This window comes from Bos taurus, chromosome 19 (genome assembly GCF_002263795.3).
Source record: "Bos taurus isolate L1 Dominette 01449 registration number 42190680 breed Hereford chromosome 19, ARS-UCD2.0, whole genome shotgun sequence".
NCBI classification, from domain to species: domain Eukaryota; kingdom Metazoa; phylum Chordata; class Mammalia; order Artiodactyla; family Bovidae; genus Bos; species Bos taurus.
This window is the reverse complement of record NC_037346.1, coordinates 59,009,435-59,037,252: the sequence shown is the minus strand read 5'-3', so window position 1 is coordinate 59,037,252 and position 27,818 is coordinate 59,009,435. Positions and strand designations below refer to the sequence as shown.

Sequence of the window (27,818 nt, the reverse complement as noted above, 5' to 3'; positions counted from 1 at the left end):
TAAGTCCCCTACAAACGCACTTTCAAAGACGCCAACGTGCGTCTGCACGTCCAGCTGCGTGAGTTGGTTCCCACGTCTCGTGTGCGTCGTCACGTGCGTACATCCTCTGCGAGTGCCTATGCTTGTGTGTACTTCACCGTACGGTATCATACAGAGCACAGAGGGGCTCAGTTTATCTTTATTTCAAGCCCAGGGTGTCTGGAAGCAAGTGGGTAGACAGTATTGAATCCATCCGGGAACCGGAACCTGTGCCACCAATGCAACGCCACACGGTGCGTGTGTGACATCACACCTTGCCCTCCGACTCCTGTTGCTGACGATCCTTCAGCTATACCATCTCCCAGCTTCCCTTCCTCCTCCCCTTTCTGGCTGTTCACTTGATGCCAGCCCTGGCATATGCCAGCTGTTCTACTGTACTATAAGACTGAAAACATTTACCTTCTGTGTTTGATTTTTAATATATATTATTTGTGTGAAAAGTATTATAAACCTATTATAGTACAGTCCTATGTAGCCAATTGTGTTAGTTGGGTACCTAGGCCAACTATGTTGGACTTTTGAACAAACTGGACTCACAAATATGCTCTCAGAATGGAACTCAATTGTATGTAGGGGGTTTCCTGTCCTAAGATCATATAGCTGATAGGAAAGTTGAGTTCAAGGTTTCTAATGTCTTATCCTAAGTTTCCTGTATCCTTTCCCTGCTTCCCTACTTTATTATGAAAACTGGCTAAAATTTAAAAGGAACACATTTACTATTAATAGACCACGAGAAAGTATGTTGTATTCGTACATGTAAAGAGAATTAATATAGGCATTTACCTGGATCATTTGCAGTTCAAGTAACATCATCAAAATACAGTTCTGCTCATCTGATTCATGGATAACTGAAACCAAAAAGAAAAATTAACCAAAGGTATCCAGATACTTGGGAAGAGGAGGATTTGGTTTAGATAACCTACATCGATGCTTCGATAATTCTCTATTGCACTTTTCCCAAGATCTCGTGGCCACTTTCTCAACACTGAATAGCCCTGGCACTAACAAGCCTGAGTTTGCCTTTAGCAGATAATATCGACTTGTTATCCTCCAAGGCCAATTGAAAAGCCCTAGGAAGAAAACGGAATGACTCAGCATGCACGCTGAGAGTGAAATCTGGAGACTCAGGATGCAAAGGCCCAGGAGTTTGAAAAGAGCGTTATTTGGAGGTTGGCCCTCACCCCTCCCCACCCATCTGAATGCCATTGGCATTGCCAGTATCCTCACTTTGGCCTACCAGATTTCTCCCTTTCTGTCATTTCTAGACCAACAGCCAAACACCTCAAACCCCAGAATCCTGAGGCAAATAACTCCTGCAGTCTGCTGGGTTTCAGAACTCAGCCACAGACCCATCCCTTTTCCAAGTCACCTCATCAAAACTTCCAGAGCTGGAGGGAGATTCGGAGACTCGGGTGGTTTCAGCTGGAGCTGCTTATGAACCTCCCGGCTAAAAGCAATCAAGCGCATGGAGGGAACCCTAAAAAGAGGTGGGCGTAAAGGTTTATGCAACGTCTTGGCTGAGACTGTAAAGTGGAATGCCCCTCCCTACACTTTTTGGAATGAGATCCCTAAAGAAGCAAAATGATCTGGAAAACATCCTTCAAATAAAATGGATATGAAACGTCCAACTTGAGCATTTCTGTAAATAATGAAGCTTTAGCTTAAGAACTGCATCTCAGTCTATGAGAGCCTTAAATCTCTAGCTGAGCTTAAGACAAATTCTTAAACTGATGAAGGAAAAAAGTATATAGCCTCGTTGGAGATTTTTATAAGGAAGAAAAAGAAGAGTCTTGGATAAAGAGGAGTAGATTCAGATACATCTCCAACTTCCCCCTACACTGTCGTTTTGAAACATCATCCACTCTGTTGATTAGGAAGAGCTGCTGGCAGTCCAGCAGAAGACTCTGTGCTTCTAATGCAGGGGGCATGGGTTCGATTCCTGGCCAGGGAACTAAAACCCATACTCCAAGTAACAAAAACAAGACAAAAACAAAAAGCTCTATGCCCGCAGTGATAGTTACACAATTCTGTAAACACACCCCAAAATCACTGAATTGTACACGTAAAGCAAGTGTATTGTGTGGTTATCACAATTATAACTGATTTTAAAAAAAGAAAGAAAGAACGAGCTGCTAATGGAGGAAGAGGAGCAGGGAAAAAAAAAAAAAGATGTCTTAATATTTATTTTTGTCCAGAGCAGGTAATGGCAGCCCACTCCAGTATCCTTACCTGGGCACAGGAGCCTGGCAGGCTATAGTCCGTGGGTTCACAAAAGAGTTGGACATGACTTAGCGGCCAAACAGCAAAAGAACAAAAAAAGGAGTGTCAACATCGCTGTTATATGCACTGGGAAACAAGGAAAGTGCCTGTGACTCACAGCATTGTGTGTGGCTCTTGCGAAGCTAGTCAACAAGAGGAAGTCACCCAAGGCTATGGGGATGGCACCATTTATTACCGTCTCGTCCGCTCTGTGTTCTGATCTGATCTCTGGAAAGCAAGAGCAAGAGCAAACCCTAAGCAACGACACTGGCAGGCTGAGACCTCCAGCCCCATTCCCCGTCACCCGCCAGCCAGCGATCAGTGCTGGTGCATTACCACCATCTTCCTGTGTCAAAGACTTGACACGACTGGAAACACAAAGCGTAGCCTCTTGGACCCTGAACGACTTTTTTCCAAGTCACTTTAGGAGTAACATTTTCCAGTGGCTCCACAAGAGTTCAGAAACCTGCCAGTTTTGAGATGCATATTTACTCAAACTGGGAGTCTTCCTCCAAGTCCAGAAAGGTTATCTAGTGTGTGTGCTCTGTCCTTGGGAGCACAGGGGCTTAGCACAGGGGAGGGGGAGGTGAAGGTCAGGACGCCTCTCCAACTGCCACACACAATCCCATCCCAGAGGAGAGACCTAGGATGATTAAAATACTGTTTTTGCAGCTGTCACACAAACGCTCTTTAAAATTCCTCTTCTGTATCCTAGGACTTAATGCAAATTGTCCACAGAACAGGAGGGTCAAAATGATAATTTAGATGCAATTAGCCAGATGTGTTGGAATGACATTTCTCCCACCCACTCCCCTAAAATTATCTGAATAATTTACACGTACATAATCACCTTACTCCAGTGGGAAAGGCGTGTACCCTTGTTTATTTCCCCTAAATACCTAAACTTTCTAACAGTGTTACACCCAGAGAGTGTCAAGTCTGGAGAAGTATATAAGATAACTTTGTGAGGCCAAGCTGTCTCTCTCTTAAATGCAGACAGAATTAATTTGTTTCCATTAACTCATTATCAAGTTACTTGACTTTGATTCCCAGCACAAACGTATTAAAAAAAAAAAAAAAAGAGGAGAGGGGAGGGTAGTGGTGGTAGATTTTCAGGAAATAGCAAGTCCTTTTTTCTACTGAGATAGAAATCATTTGGCAAGCCAGGGTGAAATACCTCTAGTTCCCAATAGAAAGAGGGAGAAAAAAAAAAATTTTTTTTAGAAGATGCTAATGAACCACAAAAGAAAAAGAAGGAAGTGTTTTTTTGTTTTTTTTTTTTTTTTAAATGAGACCTTACTTTTGAAAGCAGCTCAGTTTGCAACCAATTTTTGAAGAAATGTCAAAGTTACTCCTTTGGGACCTGTGTATCAGAACTAAACCAGGCGTTCGGATGACTGCAATAAAGACGTGAGCAATTCAGGTGACTTTAATTAAACAGCCAGCATCATCAGAACTGACCTTTCAGACACAGCCTTTCATCTTCAAATAGGATGAAGCTGCTAAGAGCCAGTGACGTGGAGCGAAGGGACAGAGGGGCCTTAGGTGCCGGGAGCCAGACTGCACTGCAGGATGACTGCGCTGGGTGGACTTCCGGGGGTGTGGGGGCTGCTCCTCAGCAAGGCAATTTGCTTTTAAAATTATTTATATGAAGGAAGTTCCACAGGCTAGATGACTCCCATAGACGACTCCCAAGGTTCACCTGCCTTTTTAACTGGATGTGCTCGAACCCCTTGGTCCCCAAGGTGGTCACCTTCATCTCACTGTTCAGAAATCAGACACTCATGTGAAAGAGATGGTCAACAGGAAGGGCTGGGAAAGAGATTCAGTAAAGGGAAGCCAAGCTCCAGGGTAATCTCCCTGCAAAGCAGCAGGCCTTGCCTGCAGCCATATGTAAGACCGTTTAGCTCCATTCAGACATGGAGACAGTTCAGATGTCAAGCAGCTTACGAAACTGCCCAAGAAAGCGGCTTGGAGATGATCGCCGGAAGAAGTCATCAGTCCGGCCCCTCCAGAGAGAAGGAAGAGTCTCATCAGCCAGGACTGAGGTGAGAGCAGAAAAGCAGAAGCAGCACAGGGGAGGCTGGGCGTGGCAGATGTAGGCTTTAATATCTGGGCATCCCTGGTGGCTCAAGCGGGAAAGAATCTGCCTACAATGTGGGAGACCCGGGTTTGATCCCTGGGTTGGGAAGATCCTCTGGAGAAGGAAATGGCAACCCATGTAAGATACAGAATGGATAAACAAGAAGGCCCTACTGTAGGGCATAGGAACTACATTCAATATTGTGTGGCAATACTGTACAGTATATTCATATACTGTAAATATACAATTTATACTGATAAACTATAACAGAAAACAATATGAAAAAGAGTATCTGTAATAAAACTGACTATATAAATGTGGATTCTTGGGCTTCCCTTGGCTCAGGTGGTATAAAGAATCTGTTTGCAAATGCGGGAGACTTGGGTTCCATCCCTGGGTTGGGAAGATCCCCTGGTGAAGGGAAAGGCTACCCACTCCAGTATTCTTGCCTGGAGAATCCCCATGGACAGAAGAGCCTGGCGGCCTACAGTCCATGGAGTCGCAAAGAGTCGGACACCATTGAGTAAGCCAAAAACAAAAGGATAACTGAATCACTTTGCACACTGTATATCATCTATACTTCAACAACAAAAAAATTATTAAAAAAAAGGGGGGGGGGGCGGGAATCCCAGAGAAAGAAAAGGGGATTGTGGAATTTTACTATTGTATTTATCCAAATTGAGCAAGGAGCTACAGGCCTTTACTCCTTCCTCTGGGAAGGATTAAAACTTCTGGGGCTCCCAATCCCTGAGAAGATTACTGTCTTCTACACCCCTCTCTCTCTGTCTATAAAATTGTGATTGCCAAGCCACTTGTTTCCCGGTTCCCTGGGCTTTCTCCTTCCACACACTCGGTGGAGTCGCCCATGTTTACCTCCTTGAGTCATGAGACGTGCTTTGGCCAATGACATGAGAGCAGAGGAGAAAGCCCTTCAAGCGGAAGGCACATTTTCAGAGCCAATGGACAGCAGCCCTGCTTCTTGCCTTATGCCTGCACCCCGAGTGAAGACAAAGTGGTCCAGAATCCCCCCTACTCCACTCCAGGCGCCCCTGCTCCTGCTGGCTGACCCATGGTGACTGTGTAGTACAAATAAACCATACGCCTCTGTTACTTTCAGCCACTGAAATTCTGACATTGTTTTTCGGCTAAAGATACAAAACAAAATGTAAAATAATAGTAAGTCCAAAAGATTTCCGATTGTTTCCCTAATGACTGCTTGGGTAATTTGACATTTCCATGAAATACCTGAATTCTTTCCAAACTGCTTCCCTATCGTCGCATGTTGGTGCTCATTTGCAATCAACTCTTCGTGACCCCATGGACTGTACAGCCTGCCAGGCTCCTCTGTCCTTGGAATTTTCCAGGTAAGAATACTGGAGTGGGTTGCCATTTCCTTCTCTGGGGGGGTCTTCCCGACGCAGGTATCAAATCCACATCTCCTGAATCTCCTGCATTGGCAGGCAGTTCTTTACCTCTACACACCCAGGAAGCCCTTCCTTCTCCTTATGTCTATGCTGTTACAGGGGTTCATGAAGTGTGTGTCTCATCTGTCTATCAGGACATCAAATCCTCCTCATCACAGAAACTGCCCTGTGGTAAAGCACAGAAGACCAACCAGACTATTTTAAATGTCGTGCTAAGATCCCTCCACTGTCATTTAACCAGCCACATGTCCTTGGAAAATTCAATCCAATTCTCGAAATCTCAGCTCTCTGAGCTATAAAATTAGAATCATAATTTCTTTGAAAAATTTTATTTCTGTATATATTTACTTATTTCTGGCTGTGCTGGGTCTTCATTGCTGTGAGAGGGCTTCCTCGAGTGTGTGGCTTTCTCACTGCAGGGGCCTATTGTGGAGCATGGGCTCCAGGGCGAGAGGGCTTCAGTAGCTGCGGGGCGCAGACATAGCTGCCCCGGGCCTGTGGGATCTTCCCAGAGCAGGGATCGAACTCACAACCACCAGGGGAGATCACCTCCATCTTTCCAATCTGCTGTCCCATGAGGGAGCATATAAAACTGTACTGATTCTTCCCCTGCACTTCTTCTCCACCAGCAGAAATGTTACTCAATTAGAAGTGTGTCCTTTCCATAAATGAAGATGATAACACCTACCTCCCCACCTAGGGTCAGGATTAAATAAATCAGTGAAGACAGAGCTCTTATTAGGTATATGCACTAAATTCGTAACAGCAGATGCAATCTGTGTGATCATCATTATAGTAAGAAATTGCACAGGACCCAATACGCACTGCAATTTCTTACTATAATGATGATCAGAGATTACCTGGACAGCAAGGAGAGCAGATCAGTCGATCCTAAAGGAAATCATTGAATATTCACTGGAAGGACTGAGGCTGAAGCTGAAGCGCCAATACCTTGGTCACGTGATGCAAAGAACTGACTCAATGGAAAAGACCACGATGCTGGGAAAGATTGAAGGCAGGAGAAGGGGATAACAGAAGATGACATTGTTGGATGGCATCACCAACCCCAATGGATATGAGTTTGAGCAAACTCAATATAGTGAAGGACAAGGAAGCCTGGAGTACTGCAATCCATGGAATTGCAGAGAGTCAGACACAACTTAGCGACTGAACAATAAAACCGGTACTCAATAAATCTCGGCTGCTTCCTTGGCCCTTGGAGAAAGGGCCATTCCTGTTTTGGAGCAGGGTTATTTGAATAGCATTATCAACTGTTAAACAGCAGGGTGGCCAAATATCTACCGAGACAAGGCCTCAAAAAAGTCTCTACTTTAGACCCATTTACAGTGAGACATGTCTAGATCCTTAAGATGCCAGGTTTTTTCTTTCCCATTCTGCAAACACATGGCTTCCATTAGTTGACTGATACTGACACATCTGAAGCTTCCCAAGTACTCTGGGCCTCTGACGAGTGAAAGGCTTGCATGCCCAACAAGGAAAAGGCAGGCTCCGCAGGTGTGGCATGCTGCCAGGGGCGGGGCAGCAGAGGTGTTGAGTTTAGGTAGGAAACCGAACCTGGCTCTGTCGTTAATGACCATCCTGTCCACACCTGAACATAAATTAGCCACACCTGGTGAGGCTCCTAACGCTCTGAGCTCCAAAGGTGATGTCACTGTGCATATATACCCTCCATTAATCAGAGCGAGTGTGTGCGTCTGTGTGTGTGCTAAACAGGACCAGGGAATCGTGAATAATTTGCACTATGTGCTCCACACCACCTCTGCTGAGCCTTCTCATCCAAAGCAAACCCAAGCTCAAATGCTGTGCTCCTTTTAAGGACATCACTGTTTGTTCAGCTTCTTAGAAACAAGCCTGAATTCTAATTAGCTTGCAGTTAGAGGCTGCAAAATGGTAACTTGATCCTCACCTAAATTTTATCATCTGTTTCCCATCTTCAAAGCGACTCGCTTTGCTTTTGTCCTGAGAGACAGTGATGCCCTCGACCTCGTTTTGTGTTTTGTGTCTCACAGAAACAATGCTATTTGGCGAGGGGTGGGGTAGAGGCAGACACAGCACTGACCTGAGGAGTCGGGACAACTCTCTGCCCTACATTTCATCCCCAAGGGGATGACTCCAGGGAAATACGGCTTCGTGTCCTTGATTACAGAGGAGACCTACTTAATCAGGGTAGTCCTGTTACCTCTTAAAATGTTTACAGTTTCAGAGTGTGCAGCACAGGTGAGCAGATAAAAGTGATGAAAGAACGATGAAGGCACAATTATCTAATATTTGGAAACGGATGCATTTTTTAAAATTATTTTATCATTTTTATTTTTTGGCCATGCCACTCGACATGTAGGATCTTAGTTCCCCAACCAGAAATCAAACCTACACCACTGCATTGGGAGCATGGAGTCTTAGCCACCACGCCACCAGGGAAGTCCTGGAAGCTGATGTGTTTTCAACATCTCCCAACTCATCAGATTCTGTCCACTGCCCGCAAGTTAGGTGAGCAGTTACTATCAGCCCGCTTTACAGGTGAGGAGAGAAGAATGGGAGGAGGAGAGTCACTCTGACTGGCATCACAGCTCCACCCAACTAACTTTCAAACTCCGGGTTAGTTTCTCCATTGCTCCACTTCTGTGTGTCTTCACATGTGACATGGGGGGAAAGGACAGTCGCTACCTTTTCCTTCAGGCAAGGCTTTATTTATCAGGGTCCCTGCAGTAGCAGGGGAAGGGAGAACAAGCAACAGGTTCCCTTGCCTGCTCCCCAAAGCAGGGAGAACTGGTTCCTTACATGGGGTGAGGGTAGGGGTGGCTTCGGTGGTTTACCCACCCCTTAGGTGGTGCTGTGTGCAGGAGGCAAGTGTGGTGCCCTGTTTTTGCTCCAGGTTTCTCTAAAGTGGCATTTGTGTTTTTTTGTTCTCTTTATATCCTTTGTCCAGAATTTGTCCCAACTGCTCATGCATCTCCCCAGGGAGACTCTGACCAAATCTGACGGTTGGTTACGGAAAGTTGTACTTTCCCTCATTTTACAAAAACACATCCAAAAATGTATGGGAGAAAAACATTAGAAGTTCGATCCCTTCCAGGCTATTGGTAAAATAAGCCTTTGGGGCGCCAGGCACCGCGTCCTTTATGTTGCACACATTGTCTGATTCGCTTCCTGTGAACAGGGTGACAACTGTACTGGTGTGTGCAGGAATGAGGCGTTATCTAACGCCCGAGGTTTTCACAACTAAAACGGGAAGAAGCCTAGGCAAGACAGACAGCTGGGCAGCTGACACAAGGCGAGGACTCTACCCACCCGATTTGGCAGGTGAGGGAACTAAAGTCTGAGGATTCCCAAGGTTGCTGCTAGACCAGCTAACTAGTCTAGTTGGGATCCTTAAACTGGTATAAAACAGTAGTTAGAATGAGCCTCTTCCTGTGGGACAAAGCTATAGCACGTCAGCAGAGCCTGTCAGTAGCTTTGTCTATAGCTACTGCTCCCCTTACTAGAGGGCTTCCCTGGTGGCTCAGTGGTAAAGAACCTGCCTGCCAAAGGAGACGTGGGTTCGATCCCTGGATCAGGAAGATCCCCTGGAGAAGGAAATGGCAACCCACTGCAGGAATCCTGCCTGGAGAATCCCATGGACAGAGGAGCTTGGTGGGCTACAGTCCATGCAGTCACAAAGAGTCGGACGTGACTGAGCACAGCACAAAATTCTCCTAGACTGTGTTTCTCGACTGTTGATGCTGTTATTCTCCTTCTGTTATTAGGCTTCCACGATATTTAGGGCACAGTCTCAATTGTTAACGAATAGACTTTTGTTTCTTAACCAAGTTCGTTCTACCTCTGAGGAAAAGGAAGTGACATTAGCATTACCAGCTGCGAGAGAATCAAGACTTGATTTCCTAAGAAAAAAATGTGCACTAGAATCCATCTATTTCCCGACGAAGGAGAGCTCAGCCTGCGGGGACTTTCTGTGGATTATCATTTCAGTGGCCACGAGTAACCCTCCAAAGGCATTATCCTAGCTCTTACACACCTGCCAAGTGTATGTCAAGGTTACATTACCACCGGCTCTCCTGCCTCTATAAAACAAGCTCGCAGAGTAGGATCTGCAGGCTGTGTGAACCAAGAGTCATCATCTCAAGTTAGGAGGAGGCCCAGGAAAAAAGGTTTCACATAGAAAAGGATTTTCCAATTTCCCAAATAATTGTTCATGAATGAATTTACTTAAGCAAGAGCTTAAGTGCATTTCAAAAGAAACCAGTGATCATAGCTGTGAGATGAACACTGCATAAATTTAAAGGCTACTTGGGGACACTCTGAAATCCCAAGGCAAAACTGACTTTCTCGATTTGATGGAGGAATAGGGCCAACTGAGAGATTAGGCTGATTCTGTTTTTCATGAGTCATTTTGTCTGTGGATATGCCTCGCAAATTAAAACACACATAAAAAAATCCCTAGGTGTGAGGTGATTAAAGTTTCAAATCTGGTCATTTGAAAAAATCACAAAAGTGTTGGATAAAAGCCACAATGTTTGCAGGATTTTATTTTTCTTTTTAAAATCCTAGGAGCTGCTGAGCTTATAAAAAAAAATCCTTGGTTCCAATAAAAAGTGAAGGCTTTTGGAGAGAGTCACTCTCTTTGATATCAGATGTATTTTAGTCTATAATTTTCCACTCTGGCTTATGCGAATGTCTAGGCTTGATTCCATCAACTTATTTAATCTCTGATTTCATAAAAAAGCATGTTTTCTGTTTATCTTTGTCCAAACTGAGTGCAATCTGTGCTTTCTAGTTCTTCTAACAACCTCAACTTTCCAAATTTCATATCAGAATGCCTGTGTGGCTTGGTACTTCTATGATTGTCTTGACAGGTTGGAAACTGCATGTTCATAGTGAGAAAATTAAGTTACTACTCCCAAAGACACCCAGTTACAAAACTGTAATTTAAAAGCACATCATCACTTTAATTTACTGCAAGTAGGTGAAGGGTTTGGGGGTAGGGCTAGGAAGAGAAGTTAATACAAATGAGTGCTGAGCTACAAGTTCCAAAATTAACAGAGAAAACTTCCCCAAATGTTTAATTTTCATATACAAGCTAGTTACTGAATTGGAGAAAAGTTAGCATTCAACACAAGCTCATTTGAAACCAACCAAATCCAGAAACTTGAATTCACTTATTATTACGTCTATTGAAGCTGAGAAAACTATTTCAGGGAAAGTACATGGTCATTTGGTCACAGGAGTTGAACATTTCAATACAGCATAACCTCCAACCCTACATACAGATGAAAACACTGAGGACAACCTCTTGTTTCAACTAATGATCCTCATTCTGTTACAATTTGGCCATGAGTTTATAAAGACATCTTTCACTTTACTGTATCCATCATTACTCCAAAGAGATTTCCAACATCCAATAAATGAACAAAATACTTTTTTGGATTACAAGCATTGGCTTCCCCAAAGCACTTGCAAAATTCTGTTTGTCAGTGTCTCAATTTATATTTAGGACCAAATCCTTAACACTCAGAAAATCAAGTCCTGAAAAAAGTATTAATTTCTACCACCTAACCATATACACACAAACACAGGCACACACATGCACACACATTGCAACAGCTTCCACAAAAGACTACACTAGGGAAGAAAAAACGAACAGTCTACCACATCTCATGAAACAGACTCAAGTTCACTCTTCACGGGGAATAAACATTTAAAAAGTAACCCAAAAGGTTCAGATTAAAGGCAATACTTTTCGTTACTCGTTTGTTTTTATTTCCAGTTCCTCATCAGTTATAAAACTTTGGCCTTTCAAAAATGAGTCTACTTGTAAACGAGAGTGATGAGTTGGCAGTTGAACCCAGGTCTGGCCATTCCACCTGAGCAATGACAAAAGAAACGCTACAGAGGCTTGCAGAACAGTTTTACTCCCCCGTTGGCAATCCTCCTGTCCCCCTGAGACTGTCTTAATTACAGAGTAATACTGGAAGTATTCTTCATTCACAGATTAATTAGCTGATGCCTACGCAGCTATTTGAACATAAAAGGCAACATGTAAATCTATAATTATTCGTTCTCAAGCTAATGATCATTTAATTAGTGTTTTCTGTGCGTTTAATGGTCCATAAAGAAAAAGGCAGTTTGGGGAAGGGGCTTCTCTCACTGCTCTAAGATGTTTAGGACTATAGATCTAAGTGGAACGAAAGGTATTTATTTACTGTTCAAATACAGCTTTTACAATTAGAGATTAATTAGAAATTGCCTCTCTCCTTTCCTCATGACTACGAGTATAGGGAACTGAAAATGAAGCATGGCTTTTGGCATCATTTGCCTACTTCCAGAAATAGGAATCATAGTTTGCATCAGACTAATCGGATGTTTTATGACAAATCCAAAGATCTACCTGAGGTGAGGTGTACAGAGCAGAAAAGATGTTAATTCCGGGGTGTTTGTACAAGTTATGAAGGCGCTTCTGTACTCTTAGTAAAGCAGGATACTAGTTTCCTAAACAGGATGTCATGGCCAAGTTGAAAGTCATCAGATAAAACTAAGTGTTTTGCAAAATACGTGCATTTGACCTTCTGACATGGTTTTCTAACTGTTTCCTTCTATAATTCCCCTACTAGATGATACAACCAAAGCCAAGTATTTGGGTGTATAATCTTTCTATTTTTAGCCTTATCCAGCCACTAGTCAGTATTCATTAAATGGGTTATAAACAGACTAGAAACAAGAAAAACTAGAAACAGTCACATATAACTCAGATGAGCAAATATGCTTCTGAGCATAAGAATTATTCCTAGGAACTTAAAAAAAATACATTACGTCAAAGAAATGTGACCAGCTCTACCACATGTTCTCCACTCAGAGGTCCCTGTTGTGATGCTGGGTCATCAACACAAACATCACCACAAGGAAACTGTCCAGAAAACATTCTCAAGTAACCTGGCACTGAAGCAGTCGTTTCGATTCATCTAATCAGTATCAGCATCATGGGAGTTCCCTGGTGGTCCAGTGGTTTAGACCCTGTGTTTCCACTGCAGAGAACATGGGTTCGATCCCTGGCTGGGGAACTAAGATCCTGTGTGCCACATATAGTGCAGTCAAAAAAAAAAAAATCTCTATCAGGTGACTTCTTCAAGACAATTTTCTCAGTCACAAAATGGGGCAATTGTCACAATCAAACGGAACGATCATAAACCTAACAGAAAGAAACTATTCAATACATGTCCACGTATTCACATCAGCTGTTTCTACAGAAATTTCAAGAAATAAAAAAAATTAGAAATTTACTGAAAAGAAGTAGAGCTTTACCTTCCCTGGACTTTCCTTTGCCAACTGATAATTCAAGTAGCACAGAAGCAATACTGGAGGAAAAAAATACTGACATTTTTGGATAGTAAGAGGCACCTATGCTTTGGAAAGTGCTGTAAAATTAAACATTCAAAGAGAGTTCTTAAAAAAAAAAAGCAGTTATAAAGATATGTTGTATTAGTTTTTTATCATAAGGAGAAAAATTAAAAGAATACAAATAATTTAACAGTGGAATGGCTTCCCTGGTGGCTTAGACAGTAAAGAATTCACCTGCAATGCAGGAGACCCAGGTTGGATCCCTGGCTCAGGAAGATCCCCTGGAGAAGGGAACGGCTACTCCAGTATTCTTGCCTGGAGAATCCCACGGACAGAGGAGCCTGGTTGGTTGCAGTCCATGGCATCACAAAGAGTCAGACACGACTAAGCAACTAACATTTTCATTTTCATTTCTCATAGTTGGGAACATGATAATAATGCTGTTTGAAATTTGACAGCATTTTACTTAAAAAAAAATTTAAGTAATAAGTGAAAGATGAGTATGTTAAAGTACCCAGAAGTCTACTCTGTTTTTCAGAAGGACGTCTCTCACCTTCCTTTTGGGACTCCTGGTAGGATTTCTAAATTCAGTGCCTCGAAAATCTCTGTATCTATACCAGACACCACAGAAGCGTCAGGCATTCCTTACCGAATAAGCTGGCAGGGCAGCAACATTTGACCAGGTTACAAAAATACGTGTCTCAAGAAACTCTGTTGGGAAGGTCCTTGCAAAGGATGAGCGTGCAGCACCTACGCTGGCTTTGGACCCACAGGTGAGGCACAGAACTCACGAAACATTCCCCCTGAACTTTGTGACCAGAGTCCTGCCCACCTTAGCCTCCAACTTCCCTTCTTGTCCTGCTCTATTTTAGATTTTTTTTAGTGTGGACAGTTTTTAAAGTCTTTACTGCATTGGTTACAAGATTGCTTCTGTTTTATGTTTTGGTTTTCTGGCCTGGAAGCATGTTGTATCTTAGCTCCCCAAGCAGGGATCAAACCTGCACCCCTACATTGGAAGGTGAAGTCTTAATCACTGGACCCCCAGGGAAGTCCCTTGATCTGATGTGTTATCACCAATTTCTACAGTGTATAAAAAAAATCTTGGTCTCTGAACCTGAAATGTAAGATAACAATAGAAAATATATTTCAGTCTGAGTAAAATATCAGTTTTTAGAAGGCAGGCCTGAATCTGTTTAAAACGAGGCAGGAGAAAATCATATTGCTAATATAAATTACTTGAAACTTACACCAAGGAAAAAGCTTAATAAATAAATCTGAGAACTGCTGTCTAATATTTTTCCTTGGCTCCTTTTCTGAATATTTATGCATTTGCTCAAACTATGGATTTTTAAAAATCCAAAAACAGAGCAAACTTTTTTTTATCATTGATGACATCATTTATTGCCAAGTTTCCTCCTCTTTTTAGAGATACAAAAACATACAACAAACAAACCTAATCAAGAAATGCTAGATTCTGGGACATCTGCTTTGCATATTAATTGGTAAAATGAGATAAAATGTGCTAGTGCCTGTTTTCAGAAGTCACAGGCATTCCGAAATGCAAGACAGACTCCTTTTATTAATAACAAGGGAAGCCAGGCGAAAGAGGGCGAAAACCTAAGTAGCTCACACTCCGACAATTAAACAACAACCGTATTTCGTGAAGACTCTGACTCCAGACAGCTTCGCTGTCCTCCTCCCCACTTTTTTATTGGAGTCTCTGAAACCATTTTGCTTGGGGGAGAAAGTAGATTTTAGTAGAGTGGGAAAAATGCCAAACATCCATGGCAACTTAGAATTTTTCCACTTTCTTTACATGTTCAATTGAGACCTTCATAAAATTATAAATGAAAGGATACATTATGAGCACTTTCTTTGAAGGGGGGAAAAAAAGGGTCTTGCCTGGAAGTAAAATTTTGGAGTCTATATCCTGCTTCTCTAGAGAACACTTGGGAGATTTCTCTGCCAACAGCAGAGCCCCTGAAACAGCTTGTCTTTGCCTTCAGAATTCTAAAAGGTAGGCCCACCGATTGTTCCCCAATAGTGGATGAGGCATTGAGCAGCAGGAGGGGGCTGGAAAATACTGGACTCTGTGTTGGTGTCTGGGGGCTGAGGTCAGTGTGTCTTGGCGCCCACTGTCCACCCCCCTGCCCCCTCCCTCCGTCCCTCCCCCACCACCAGGGATTCACTCCTGTTTACTTTGGGGAGACTGCAACTTCTGTTTCTTAACGTTTAAAAGAACTTTAAAAGCTTATAAAAAGGCTCTTAAGATTTCTTGGACACCGAATGCCTCTTACAGAACAATATTTTGATGAGTTAAGTGTAAATGAATCAGAAACCTATGTATTAAATTTCCCTTGACATACACATCAGTTTAAAAAATTAATGGAAAAAGTGCCCAGGGCTCAAAGTGTTCGGGGTTTTCTCAAACCCAAAATGCTTGAACATGAAGAATGATATTCTGTTTGAATCAGCCTGGTTTGCTGATTCTTTACCACCCCCCCACCCAAAAAAAAACCGTCCCTGTAAGGGAGGGGGTAGCATTTCCGGATGGTGACTACCCTGGGACATGCCCCTTTCCTGGTCCTTACTCTTGGGTCGAGGCAGAAACCAAAGGCTGAGCTGACACTGGAGAGATGTCCAGCCTCTGTTCACTGCAGGTTGACCCTAAAAGCTTTCCCCCCGCCCCGCCAAGACGTAGGAAACTAAATAAACAATCACAGAAGACCATAAATCACTGACAAAGATATTTAGATTTGAAACAGCCCTTAAAAAGAGAATGTGCCACAATTTGTCCCTTAAAGATTAGCTCGGTCCTGGGTTCCGTAATTTTGGATCCCATGAGTTCTGCTGATAAAGAGTCCAAGGGTCAGAACTTAAGGACGGGTCTAGTTTGGGTGTTTTCTTTTGTTTAATGCTTATTGTGGGTCCAAGAAAACACCCAGAGAAATATCTACAACCCCAAAACCTAAAAGCAGACTGGATTTCTAAAACCACCCTCTTCTGAATTTTTTTTTTTTTTTTTTTACTTTTTCGATGCTTTAGGTTTTGTTTTGTGAATAAAGGACCATACTTGGTGAGCAGCCAACTGTGCAAAGTCACTTCAGTCTTGTCAAACTCTTCACGACCATATGGACCATAGCCCACCAGGCTCCTCTGTCCATGGGATTCTCCAGGCAAGAATACTGGAGTGGATTGCCATTTTCTTCTCCAGGGGTCTTCCTGACCCAGGGATTGAACCTGCGACTCTTAAGTCTCCTGCACTGGCAGGCAGTTTGTTTTTGTTGTTTTTTACCACTAGCGCCTCCTGGGGGAACAGCTGATTAGGAAAACTAAGCAGGTGAGCAAGATATCAATGCTGCCTTTATGCGGCCTGATCATTTGGGGAGGTGGGGCCCAGATATTACAATTGAGAGCAACTGCTAACTTTTTAGGGGAAACAATCCATGTGCCGAGCTGTCCACAATCATGGTAGTGCTCCTGAGGAATCAAGGGACCTGGCCTTGAGCATCTGTATCCTCAGAACTAACCTCGGCGGCCAACAAGGAAGGGTGATGGCTCTGAGCTCGAAATCCCCAAGTTCCCTCTCATTTGGTTAAAGTACAGGAAAGCTTTCTGCGAACCGCAATGAGCTGTCTCTAGAAGCTGTTTTTACTGTCAGTTTCAGAATTCACACTCTATCTCCTTCAGAAGAGTTTGCGGCCCTGGGGTTTCAGAGGAGGCCTATCCACTCTCCAGCTCAGCAGTGTAGATTCAAGAGAGAGCTTGCTTAGAGTGGATCTAGACCTCGCTCATCCTTTCTCTAAGCAGTGCTCTCTCAAAAGCTGGGTGGGGCCTTGAGGGATGGGGAAGTGACATTTACAGAAACACACATTTTCAAGACAGTGTTTAGCCTTATTCCGCTCCGAGCATGTGCTGAATACACGTTTGTCGAATGAGTGAGTGGGAAAAGGGTAGGCCTTTCCCAGGAAACTTGTACGGATAATGAAAAAAGACATTAAAGACAGCAAAATGCAGACAACTGTGCAAAGTCACTTCAGTCTTGTCAAACTCTTCAGGACCATATGGACCATAGCCCACCAGGCTCATAGCCCTCCACCTCAACAGCCTCCCCTCGCCAGACCCATCCTCCGCACAAAAGAGGAGCAAAGGGGCACTGTTGCCACAAAGCCCATTAACAATCCCCAGGAAATAAAAAGAGTATCTGGGTAATAAAAAACAAAACCTTACCTTTTTTGTTGTTGTTTTTTTTCTTGCCTTTTCTTTTGTTCTTAGTCTACTTTCACTGACTTACAGGGAGCGGCATGGAAAAGCCTCAAAGCCAGAAATTTCTAGCACAAAGTAGCTGAGTGAAATTCCAAGTCAAGATGGCGGCGGACCGAGTGCAGAGACGCTGCAACTGGCCACGCGAGAACTCCGGCCCTTCCCGCGAGAATTGCGGCCGTTCCCGTGAGAACTCACGAGAACCCCTTACCCCAGGGTCAGGAGCCCTGTGAACAGTACCACGCACCACCGAGCTGGTGAAAGAAAGCTGAAGTTTCAGCCTCTCTGTTCTTGTTGATAGAGATAAAGCTTTCCATCGCTTCTGATCTGAACACAGTCTCTACTGGCTCCATGGACACCAGGCAGGAGGGCCCTCGTTGGGGCCTGACTCGAAAAAGCAGGTAACAAACCTACAAAGCAATGAGATGCCCCGCCCAAGCAAGGCCTCTTTGTCTTTTCTGTACCCCTTCCTCGTGGCCATCAGTTCTTAAAAGCTCCTAACTCTTTTTGCAGAAAATGTAAAGAAAAGGGAAAGCAGCAATAGTAACAGCTTCATGCAGATCCAGAAAATAGGGAAGTTGCTAGAAGGGTGATAAAAAGCTTGATTGCATCTCTGTGAGAACTGGAGTCTGGAGATAATAATATCAGCAGAGAAGAGGACAAGACATAGAAATGACCAGTGCCAGCACCTTCTCTCACAGTTCCTTCCCAAGAAATTCTCAAAAACAGACAGAAGTAGATAGGGTGTTCCTCACCCAGAGACGTTCCTTTCCTTTCCTAAGTTACTGAGGGTGAATCGCTTCCCTCAACCTGGGCTTCTCTTGTTCCACCTGAAAATTCAGAAATCTAGAGCCTTCCCTGCCTTTTAAGGTTTTCTTAGTTAAAGGGGCTAGAAAGGAAAAGCAGGCAATCTCTGAGTTGCCAGGTGCCCCTTATTGTATGCAAATTTGGAGGCCCAGCTGGCTCCTGGAATTTCCTCCCAGGCCTCTCCACATTCTCCCCTTGGGGAGTGAAATTCATTTCAATGCTAGTTAAGACCCACCTTTCAAATTATTTAAGGCAATTAAACATGTAAAATTTCCTTATCAGGCTCACAACGATGCTCTGGATGATATGAACAGCTTCACCTGCAAGTAGTCTTACAATTCCCAACATCAGTGACGTCTCTGATGGGTGAGAGAGGCCAGCCTCTGCTTATTTTCTAAAGAAAAACGAGAGAAAATAGAAATGAATGTGTTGTGCTAAGTTGCTTCAATCCTGTCTGACTCCCCTTGACGCCACGGACTGTAACCCACCATGCTCCTCTTGGCTGTGGGATTCTCCAGGCAAGAATGCTGGAGTGGGTTGCCATCTCCTTCTCCAGGGGATCTTCCTGACCCAGGGATGGATCTGCCCTGTCTCCAGCATTGGCAGGCAAGTTCTTTACTACTAGCACCACCTGGGAAGCCCACATGAATATGTATAATCATATATAGTATGATTATGTTAATATATATGTACTTACCATAAAACAACTCAAGTTGACTTGAGTTAAAACTATTAAAACTTTGAAATGATAAAAAAAACTCTATTAAAACTTTGAAATGATAGAAAAAAAAGGACCTACCTCTCCCCTAGGGGGAATCTATGCAAGTAGAAAACTAGTAGAATAAAGCAAAAATGAGCTTTCAAGATCTAGAAGATAACCTGCGGAGGAAGGGCATCCCACCTTCCCATTGCTCTGCCCTGCCCTGTACGGACTGTAGGATTGTAGTTGATGGAGCCAGACTGTATTTGGATTTGCATATTTGCTCAGAAGAATAGCCACAGAAGGTCTAGAAACTCAGCTGGTGTTTGACATAAATCTTGGGGCTTGGACCACACCCCCAGCCCCAGTCCAGGACCTGATGTGAATTGCACAGTCGTGATCCCTTTGCCTTTGATATGGAAGCTGGCCCTTCGCACTGGGCTCTTGGTGCTAAAGAAAACAGCCCTTGCGGAATCATATTTGCCTGCTGCCCTGGCTGCTCGAAACGCGCCGCTGCATTCAGGGTCGGTGTCGGTGGGGGTGAGTGGCAGGGGTCCTTTCTTCTTTGGGTTTGATACATCCTTCCTTCCGCTGCTCCTTGCAATCAACTGCTAGGAGAAGGAGGGGAGCAGGCAGGAGGGAGAACTGGAGGCTTCCGGAAGCCTCTCTCCTTCCACGCTGTCGCAGTTTGCCTGATAATGACCCTGGAGACTTCCACCTGCCCCCAGCGAAGGACTTGGTTACCGGCCTGAGCCCTTCCAGGCATCCCCCCGTCCTCACTTCCTCCTCTTCCTGCCCCAGCCCCCAGCCTCCTGCTGCTCCATGTCTCAGGAAGCCAGGCTTGGGGCTCTGTAGCTGTGAGGTCTCCTTCCTTCACTGTGGGTCACTCTCACCCGCAAATGCACAGACTCAAGCAGTCGCATCCCTGGATTCGTTTTTGCATTTGGAAGCGAGCGGGTGGCTTTAAAGATAGCAGGTCGCTTATTCTTTCTGTGGATAAATAATATCCCTGTGCACTGTGGGGAAAGGGCTTCTTCGTGCATATTTTAAAACTAATTTAGAATTGGTTTGTTTTTCGTGTATAGTCTGTCTTGCCCTGGGGTCAGACAACCTAAACCCCAAACGTGGGGCTTCTGCAGGTTTTTTTTTTGGCTGTGCTGGGTCGCTGTTGCAGCACACGTGTTCTTTAGTTGCGGCATGTGGGATCTAGTTCCCTGACTACAGATGGAACCTGAGCCCCTGCACTGGGAGCATGGAGTCTCCGACACTGGAACACCAGGGGAGTTTCTAGAGTTTTTTTTTTAACACCAAATTTCTAATGGCCAGTTTTTTGTTTTTTAAACTTTCCAGTTTTTGCCTGCACTGGGTGACACATCCTCTTTGCAGACGAAAAGCAAAGGCTGGTGATGGTCCTGGAGTCTCAGGCGACCTGCACCCCTCTACCTGCAGCTTGTGGCTGGTGGGACACACCCTGGAGCAAAAGCCCTGGTATGCAGAGAAGGTTCGTTGCTTCCCTTTCACTTTTTTATTGGAAGACTTGTTCTGGCGGGAGGCGGGTACACACCTGCAGGGTTGGGGACTCTGACTAGAGCACAAGCTTCCAATGCTTATGATTTTCGTGGAATCAGCCCCCTCTTTGCAAGTTAATTCCAGAGTCACACCTCTAATCCTGGCCTGTCATCTCGCCGATATGTGTCCTAAGGGGTCTGGGGCAAGAGCATATAGATGTCCAACATAACCACTACTTCTGCTGGAGAAAAACAACTGCAAGGGCATGTCCCACATAGAGCGGGCATCGCTGCAGTCTGCTCACTGGAGGGACTGATGCCGAGGCTGAAACTCCAGTGCCTTGACCATCTGATGTGAAGAGCTGATTCACTGGAAAAGACCCTGATGCTGGGAAAGATTGAAGGTGGGGGAAGGGGACGACAGAGGACCAAATGGTTGGATGGCATCACTGACTCAGTGGACTTGAGTTTAAGCAAACTCCCGGAGATGGTGAAGGACAGGGGAGCCTGGCGTGCTGCAGTCCATGGGGTCGCAAAGAGTCAGACACGACTGGGCGACTGGACAACAGCATAGTTGCAGTCACTAAATCAGCCTGGGTCCCTCAGCCAGACCTCATGGGGTGCCAGGTCATGAGTACGTTACAGTTGCAATTAAAGTGAAAAGAGGAAAATCACCCTTACTTCCCAAACATAAATTTATTTATAACGTTATTTATTTACTTATTCATTTGTTTTTGGCTGCGCTTGGTCTTCGTTGCTCTTCGGGACCTTTCTCTGGCTTCAGAGAGCCGGGGCTGCTCTGGTTGCGGTGCACGGGCTTCTCAGCGCCGTGGCTTCTCTCGGTGCTGGGCACAGGCTCTAGGGCCCGCGGGCTCAGCCGTGGCAGCTCCTGGGCTCCGGAGCACAGGCTCAGTAGCTGTGGTGCTCAGTTGCTCTGAGACATGTGGGGTCTTCCCAGACTAGGGATCAAACCTGTGTCTCCTGCATTGGCAGGTGGATTCTTTACCACTGAGCCACCAGGGAAGCCCTCTGAAACATTTATGTTTAACATGGCAGATAGTTCATAATAATATGAGCTACTAAGGCATGTCGAAGAAGCAAGAAAGGTCATTAGGATTAACCATCTTTGGAAGGTTTAAAGACTTGACACGCATCTCCAGGGCCAGGCTCTTCGTTGCCCACCCCCTTCCCTCTCTGGCGTGGGCCACACTCCTCCCACCTCTTCTGCTGCGTCATGTTGCTTCCCAAGGTCTCCAGCCACACATGTCCCACTGTATCCACTGCTTCCTCTGGACCCTGCTGCCAACATCCTTTGCTTGGTCCACCCAGCCCTCCAGTTCCACCGGACAGGCCATAGTCCTTGAACCTTCTGAGTTTGGTCTCTTTTTGAGGTTCTTTTTTAGTGCCCATAAGGAGCTTCCTCAGTGGTACTAGTGGTAAAGAACCTACCTGGCAATGTAGGAGACATAAGAGATGCAGGTTCGATCCCTTGGTCAGCAGGATTCCCTGGAGGAGGGCGTGGCAACCCACTCCAGTACTCTTGCCTGGAGAATCCCCATGGACAGAAGAGCCTGGTGGGCTACAGTCCATGGGGTCACGAAGAGTCAGACAAGACTGAAGCAACTGAGCATGCACAGTGCCCGTAAAGCCCTGTGATTCTAGACCAGCAGTCCTCAACCTTTTGGCCACCGGGGATCGGATTCAGGGAAGACAGTTTTTCCATGGGCAGGGTAGGGGTTGGGGGCTGGTTTCGGAATGATCGAGTACATTGCACTTATTGTGCACTTTATTGCTACTACTACTACATCCGCTCCGCCTCAGACCAGCAGGCGTTAGATCCCGGAGTTTGGACACCGCCGTTCTGAGGCTCCACTCTTTCAAGCTCACTTCTGCTTGAAGGCAGAAATCAAGTCTAGGAATCCACAGCAAATACACATTTCCATCCAGTGGTAGACGTGAGTGATTTCTCCCCCAACAATGAACATACATTAATTTTGCATTCAAAAATCTTACTGTTATTTTTAGTTTACTTTCAAAATCCAATATCCGAATACACCAAAGTGCTTCTCTTGAGTTTTTTCTTTTTTTCTCTCTTTTTTTTTCTTCTTCTTTTCTTTTTTATACTTCTTTTTATCTCTTGACTTTGCAAACTCTTTCCCCCATTCCACAGCCCTGGATTCACTAGGGCAATTTGTCTTTGAATTTGCCACTTGGGTTTTGTTTTTTTTTAATCAAAATGGATATGACATACTCATTGTGTCTCTACAGGTCAAACCACAGGACAGTGTGGCCAAGAATTCATTTCTGTGGGTGAATGGAAGGCCCATTTTTCATTTTCTTTGTGTTGGGGACTACTAACTTGATTAAATTTAGACCTTTTCCTGGCTAGGACCTAGTAACCCTCCAGCCATATTACAGTGAATTTTGAGAAACTTGGCCAAACATTGGGCTCTACCAGAATTTTACCTTTTTGGATTTCAGAATAAATAGGCCATCAGCAGAGCTGTGGATAACTTTTGATCACACAGGGAAGCACATTGTCATGGAATTTTTTTTCATATGTTAATATAATGATTTAATAAAGACATTTGGCACCGAAATAAGACTCGCAGAGACCAAGCATTCTGAACAATGAGAGGGTTAAGATCGGCCTATAGGGGATATTAGCCAAAGTGGCTTTTCTGGCTTTGGTAAAACTCTTCCATCTGTTTAGACATAAATTCATTATCCTTAACTAAAAATCCTCCTGAAATAGATGTGGTGGAAAAAAAAAGTTCAGCCTCTGTTATAAGACTTTCCAAGCAAGCTTAAAATCGCTTAGAGACAAAGAGGCAGGAGGGAAAAGAAAGGGCGGAATCTACAGATAACAACGGCCCGCCTTGGTGGTTTATCTGCAAAACAGCGCAGTTCGCAAAGTCTGGATCCCATTTCTTCGGAACTAAACGTAAATGTAGTGCCTGGAATGCTCCCAAATGAATAAATTCTTCGCTGATAATTTTTAAGTGAAGAAAGATCAACAGGATAGGAGTATGAGGGGGAGCTGTGGGCTGCAGAGTGTGTGTGTGCGTGCATGTATGTGCGTGTGTGAGTGTGTGTACACGCATGTGCCTGTGGGTGGATTGGGGAAAATAGAGGATAAGTGAAAGTACTCAAATTTTCATCGGATGTGCCCATCGGAGTGGGAATCCCCAAAACAAGAAAGGTATGCATTTCTTTGCATTTAGCTGGATATTTGGGAGACTGGTGGGCACATTGTTTTTTTCTTTTTCTTTTGGACATGCTGTGCTGAATTCTGTCTTTCTTGGAAAATGCCAGTAGGTTCATTTCCTCTAAAAAGAGCTCATGCTGACTACTTGCTCTCGTCTGTTCCTGGTCAGTTGTCCTGTCTTATCCTGAGGACAGCAGCCCCACAGACCCAGACCTCTCTTCCTTAAATCCGCTTCAGATCGTCTCTTTCTTTCTATAGGCTGATTTTCCTCCCTGGATGGTGCCCAAAATGATGCCAGTTTAGGGCAGGTAAGGGAATACACCATGGATCGTTTCTTTCTTTAATTTTCCTCCATCTCAGAAGGTCTGTTTTTAAAATTAATTTGTATTGTTGTAGTAGTTGATTGACAATGTTCTGTTACTTTCTGGGGCTTCCCTGGTGGCTCAGGTGGTAACGAACCTGCCAGCAGTGCAGGTGCAGCAGAGTGGTTCAGCTGTGCGTACGCACACGTCCCCGCTCTTGTGGATTTCCTTTCCATTCAGTCAGCACAGAGCTCGAGTAGTGTTCCACATGCTGCAGTAGGCTCCTGCTGACTCTGTCTTATATATACTAGTGTGTGTGTGTCAGTCCCAGTCCCCCAGTGTATGCCTGCCTCTCCCTTTCCCTTTGGTAATCATAAGCTTGTTTCCTGCCTGTGATTCTTCATTTTGTAGACAAGTTGTCTGCACCACTTTTTGAGATTCCATATACAAGAGATCGGGAGAAGGCGATGGCACCCCACTCCAGTACTCTTGCCTGGAAAATCCCGTGGACGGAGGAGCCCAGTAGGCTGCAGTCCATGGGGTCACTCAGAGTCGGACAGGACTGAGTTACTTCGCTTTCACTTTTCAGCTTCATGCATTGGAGAAGGAAATGGCAACCCACTCCAATGTTCTTGCCTGGAGAATCCCAGGGACAGGGGAGCCTGGTGGGCTGCCGTCTATGAGGTCGCACAGTCAGACACGACTGAAGCGACTTAGCAGCAGCAGCAGCAGCATACAAGAGATCTCATACAGCATTTGTCTTTCTCCACCTGACTCACTTCATTCGATATGACAATCTCTAGGCCCGTCCCTGTCACTGCAAGTGGCATGTTTTCCCTCTTTTTATGGCTGAGTAATTTTGTGATGTCTTGCTGAGCACAGTCTGAAACTTCTACAGTGATGGAAAGAGCAAAAATCTATGAGAGACCCGTGTTCACTCTCAGGATTGAGGTTACCAAAGGAGGAACAGTGATTTGTTTACATAAATCTGTCCACCAAGTCTTGAAAAGTCCTGCAAGGAACGCGATTTTTTTGGGGGGCCTGAGGTTCTCCTTTAGCTTCTTTGTTTGAAAAATGAAGGAAAAAGAAACGGCCGTGGAGTCTGCTCTTCCTTCAACCACTGGAAGAAAGGAAGAGTAGAAGAAAAAAGTTAACAAAGAAAGGACACATGTCCCTCCTCTTTCCTTCCCCTCTCCCAATCCATGGGCAAAATCTAATAAAGATGATTAAATTACATGTCTTTTCCTCCCATTGAAATCCACTGCATACTATTCAAATATTAGAACTCAGGAAATAAGGTCCCTCATGAAACCTTAGACGGCAACACAGGGGTCTGAGCTGGAGGTCTGCCTGACTGGGCAGCTCTAATTAAGAAATCACCCTGCTGAGCAGAACTTAATCTAAATAAAATATAAAAAGGAATTCAGAGAAAACCATTACCTCCTCCCCATACACCTCAGGAGAGCTTCCACTCCCCTCAGTCCTAACAACTTTCTCTCCCGGCACTGGGGAGCTCTGTGTTGCTCCGTGTGCTCGTGATACAATCAAGAATAAAAACCCAGCTCTTGAAGAGGAAGCTGGGTCTTGTGCCTGCCTCTTGCTGTTTGGCCAGACCTCCTAGGGGCCACATGCCGATGTAGTTGATGTTATTTTGTTATTTTGGTTTGGAGGCGGGATAGGGGATAGGGAAGCGAGTAAAAAATCTGCCTGCAATGCAGGAGACACACAGGAGATGCAGGTTCAACCCCTGGGTCCGAAATATCCCCTGAAGGAGAAAAATGGCAACCCTCTCCAGTATTCTTACCTGGAGAATCCCCATGGACAGAGGAGCCTGGCGGGGCACAGACTGTGGGGTTAGCAAGAGTCGGACATGACTAAATGACTCAGAACAGTACAGTGCTCCTTATAAAAATATCTATGGCTCAAGATGGGAAAATTGGACTTCTTTTTCAAAGGTTGAATGAATGGAGAAGAGGAAAGAAAAAAGAGCAGAGGAAAGAAAAAGTAGTCCGAACACCCAAGCTAGGTACAGAGAAATGATTGAAAAGAAACGTCTTTCCTATCTCTAAGCATGGCTGCGGGATCTCTGTTTTCTCCACATGCCCTGCCACACCAGTATCAGGTTCAGGAATAAAGAACGGAGGATGTAAGGGGAAGTCTGGATATGATGCTTAGAAAACGTATTCTTAAATCGCTGTGGATTCTCATTCTCTATCTTAACTGTTGGTTATCTGAGCACTTAAGTCAACTTTCCGTTACTTTTGTAGACATTATATAACATCTTCTTCCCCTACCCAGTCACCAGCTGTGAGCCAGACTCATCCCAGAATGGGGGTGGGACCAGCTTCAGCTGAATGGCTTTCATGCTGACATTTGAAAGAACAAATTTCCAGCTATTGAACAAACCTAAATTTTCTACAGTTATTATAGAACCATATCGATCTCAAGAAATCTGTGTCTCATTCTCTGTGAGACACAACCGTGATTCATAGGAATGTAAGCTGGTACAAACTTTTCCAGTTTTTAGCATTCATTGTAATAAACAAGGCAGAGCGTTTTGTGGCAGTAACTGTTAACCACCAAAATGATCTCATTTACTCTGGTTCTAGAAATATCTTAACACTTATTAATATTTAATAGTTATTAATAGTTATTTAATAGTTAAATATGCCTCCAACAGCACCAGAACTCGGTAAGTGGTGTTTAAATCTTAATATAAGACGAAGTGCTTGGTTGCAAAAAAAAATGATGGCTAAAACTATGTTTGCCCTAAAAGGAAAAATCTGAGTTCAAAGGTGACAACAATTTGCTAGTTACGTTAAGCTTAAACATTCTGATCTGGAAAACGGGGACAATAGCAGTGTCTCATAAGGCTATTCTGAAGGTGGGCTGGGGCCTGGTGGGCTACAGTCCACGGGGCCGCAAAGAGTCCGACACGACTGAAGCCACTGAGCACGCACACGTGCAGGCAGGTTGCTTGTGACAGCCTGAAGTCCAATGTGAGTCAACCAGAGCCTCATTTAACAGCCTGTCTTCTGACCGGTTAAAGACAAGTGGTCCTCCAGTCCACAGAGCCCATCCAGGTAGGGACAGAAAGACACCAGTTCTGGGCTGTGGCCTCCGTGACCATATTTGATGAAAGAGCAGTGAGGATACATCACTCTCATCTGAACAGAACTCAGTTACAAATATGTGATAAATGACTGAAACATCTTCTAGTGGGCCTCTCGACTTCAGGTGTGATCAGGAAGAGCGAAACAGGCGTGCGAGTGGGTGGACGAGTACTGGAGAGGAACCTTCTTCTCTCCCTGAGATTCAGTGTAAGGAGAGCTGCAGTCCAGGGGCCGTTCAAGGCTGATCCTGTCAAGCAGGCCCTTCACCTGACATCTGCAGATCTGGTCCAGTGATACGCACCACGTGGCGTCACTGTCACAGTTGAAAGACATGACGTACACCATGTGATGGGTCCCATGGCTGGTGCGTAGACAGCGTGGACAAACGCTTGACCCAAGCACATACCAGCTTCAGACCTACACTCAGACTCAACCTCCACTATCAGCTCTGTTGAAACAGTGCTACCCAAGAGGGCCAAACCTGCAGAAGGACAAGAGGAACGTTCTTGCAGAGCCAGTCTCCAGCTCATAGAAGGTGGTGAACTAAAACTTCACCATTTGCATCTAAGTGATGGAGGGGAATGCTCCCTGTGGGGCTTTTAAATAACTGTGCTTTGCCCATGGCAGAATTCCCGGTCCTGAAGTTGCTTCCTTTCCTTATAATAACTGTCCACTAGGTAGCTTGTGGCCAGTGGGCTAAGAAACAGGCGGTTGGTGTCAGCCTCTCGAGATGCCAAGTGGAGAAGTTTTTCTCAGGTTTCT

General features: G+C 44.6%; 1 long non-coding RNA gene across 7 annotated transcripts in view; it reads right to left on the bottom strand.

The window, feature by feature from the left end:
* Nucleotides 1-27,818, bottom strand: part of LOC101902884 (uncharacterized) — a 484,977-nt gene that overhangs the window by 447,177 nt on the left and 9,982 nt on the right. For all 7 annotated transcript variants that reach the window (XR_009491829.1, XR_009491825.1, XR_009491824.1 and 4 more), the window contains 2 exons: nucleotides 17,386-25,063; nucleotides 823-887 (listed from right to left, as the gene is read on the bottom strand). This is a non-coding gene — a long non-coding RNA (uncharacterized lncRNA). The remainder of the gene's footprint in view (nucleotides 1-822; nucleotides 888-17,385; nucleotides 25,064-27,818) is intronic.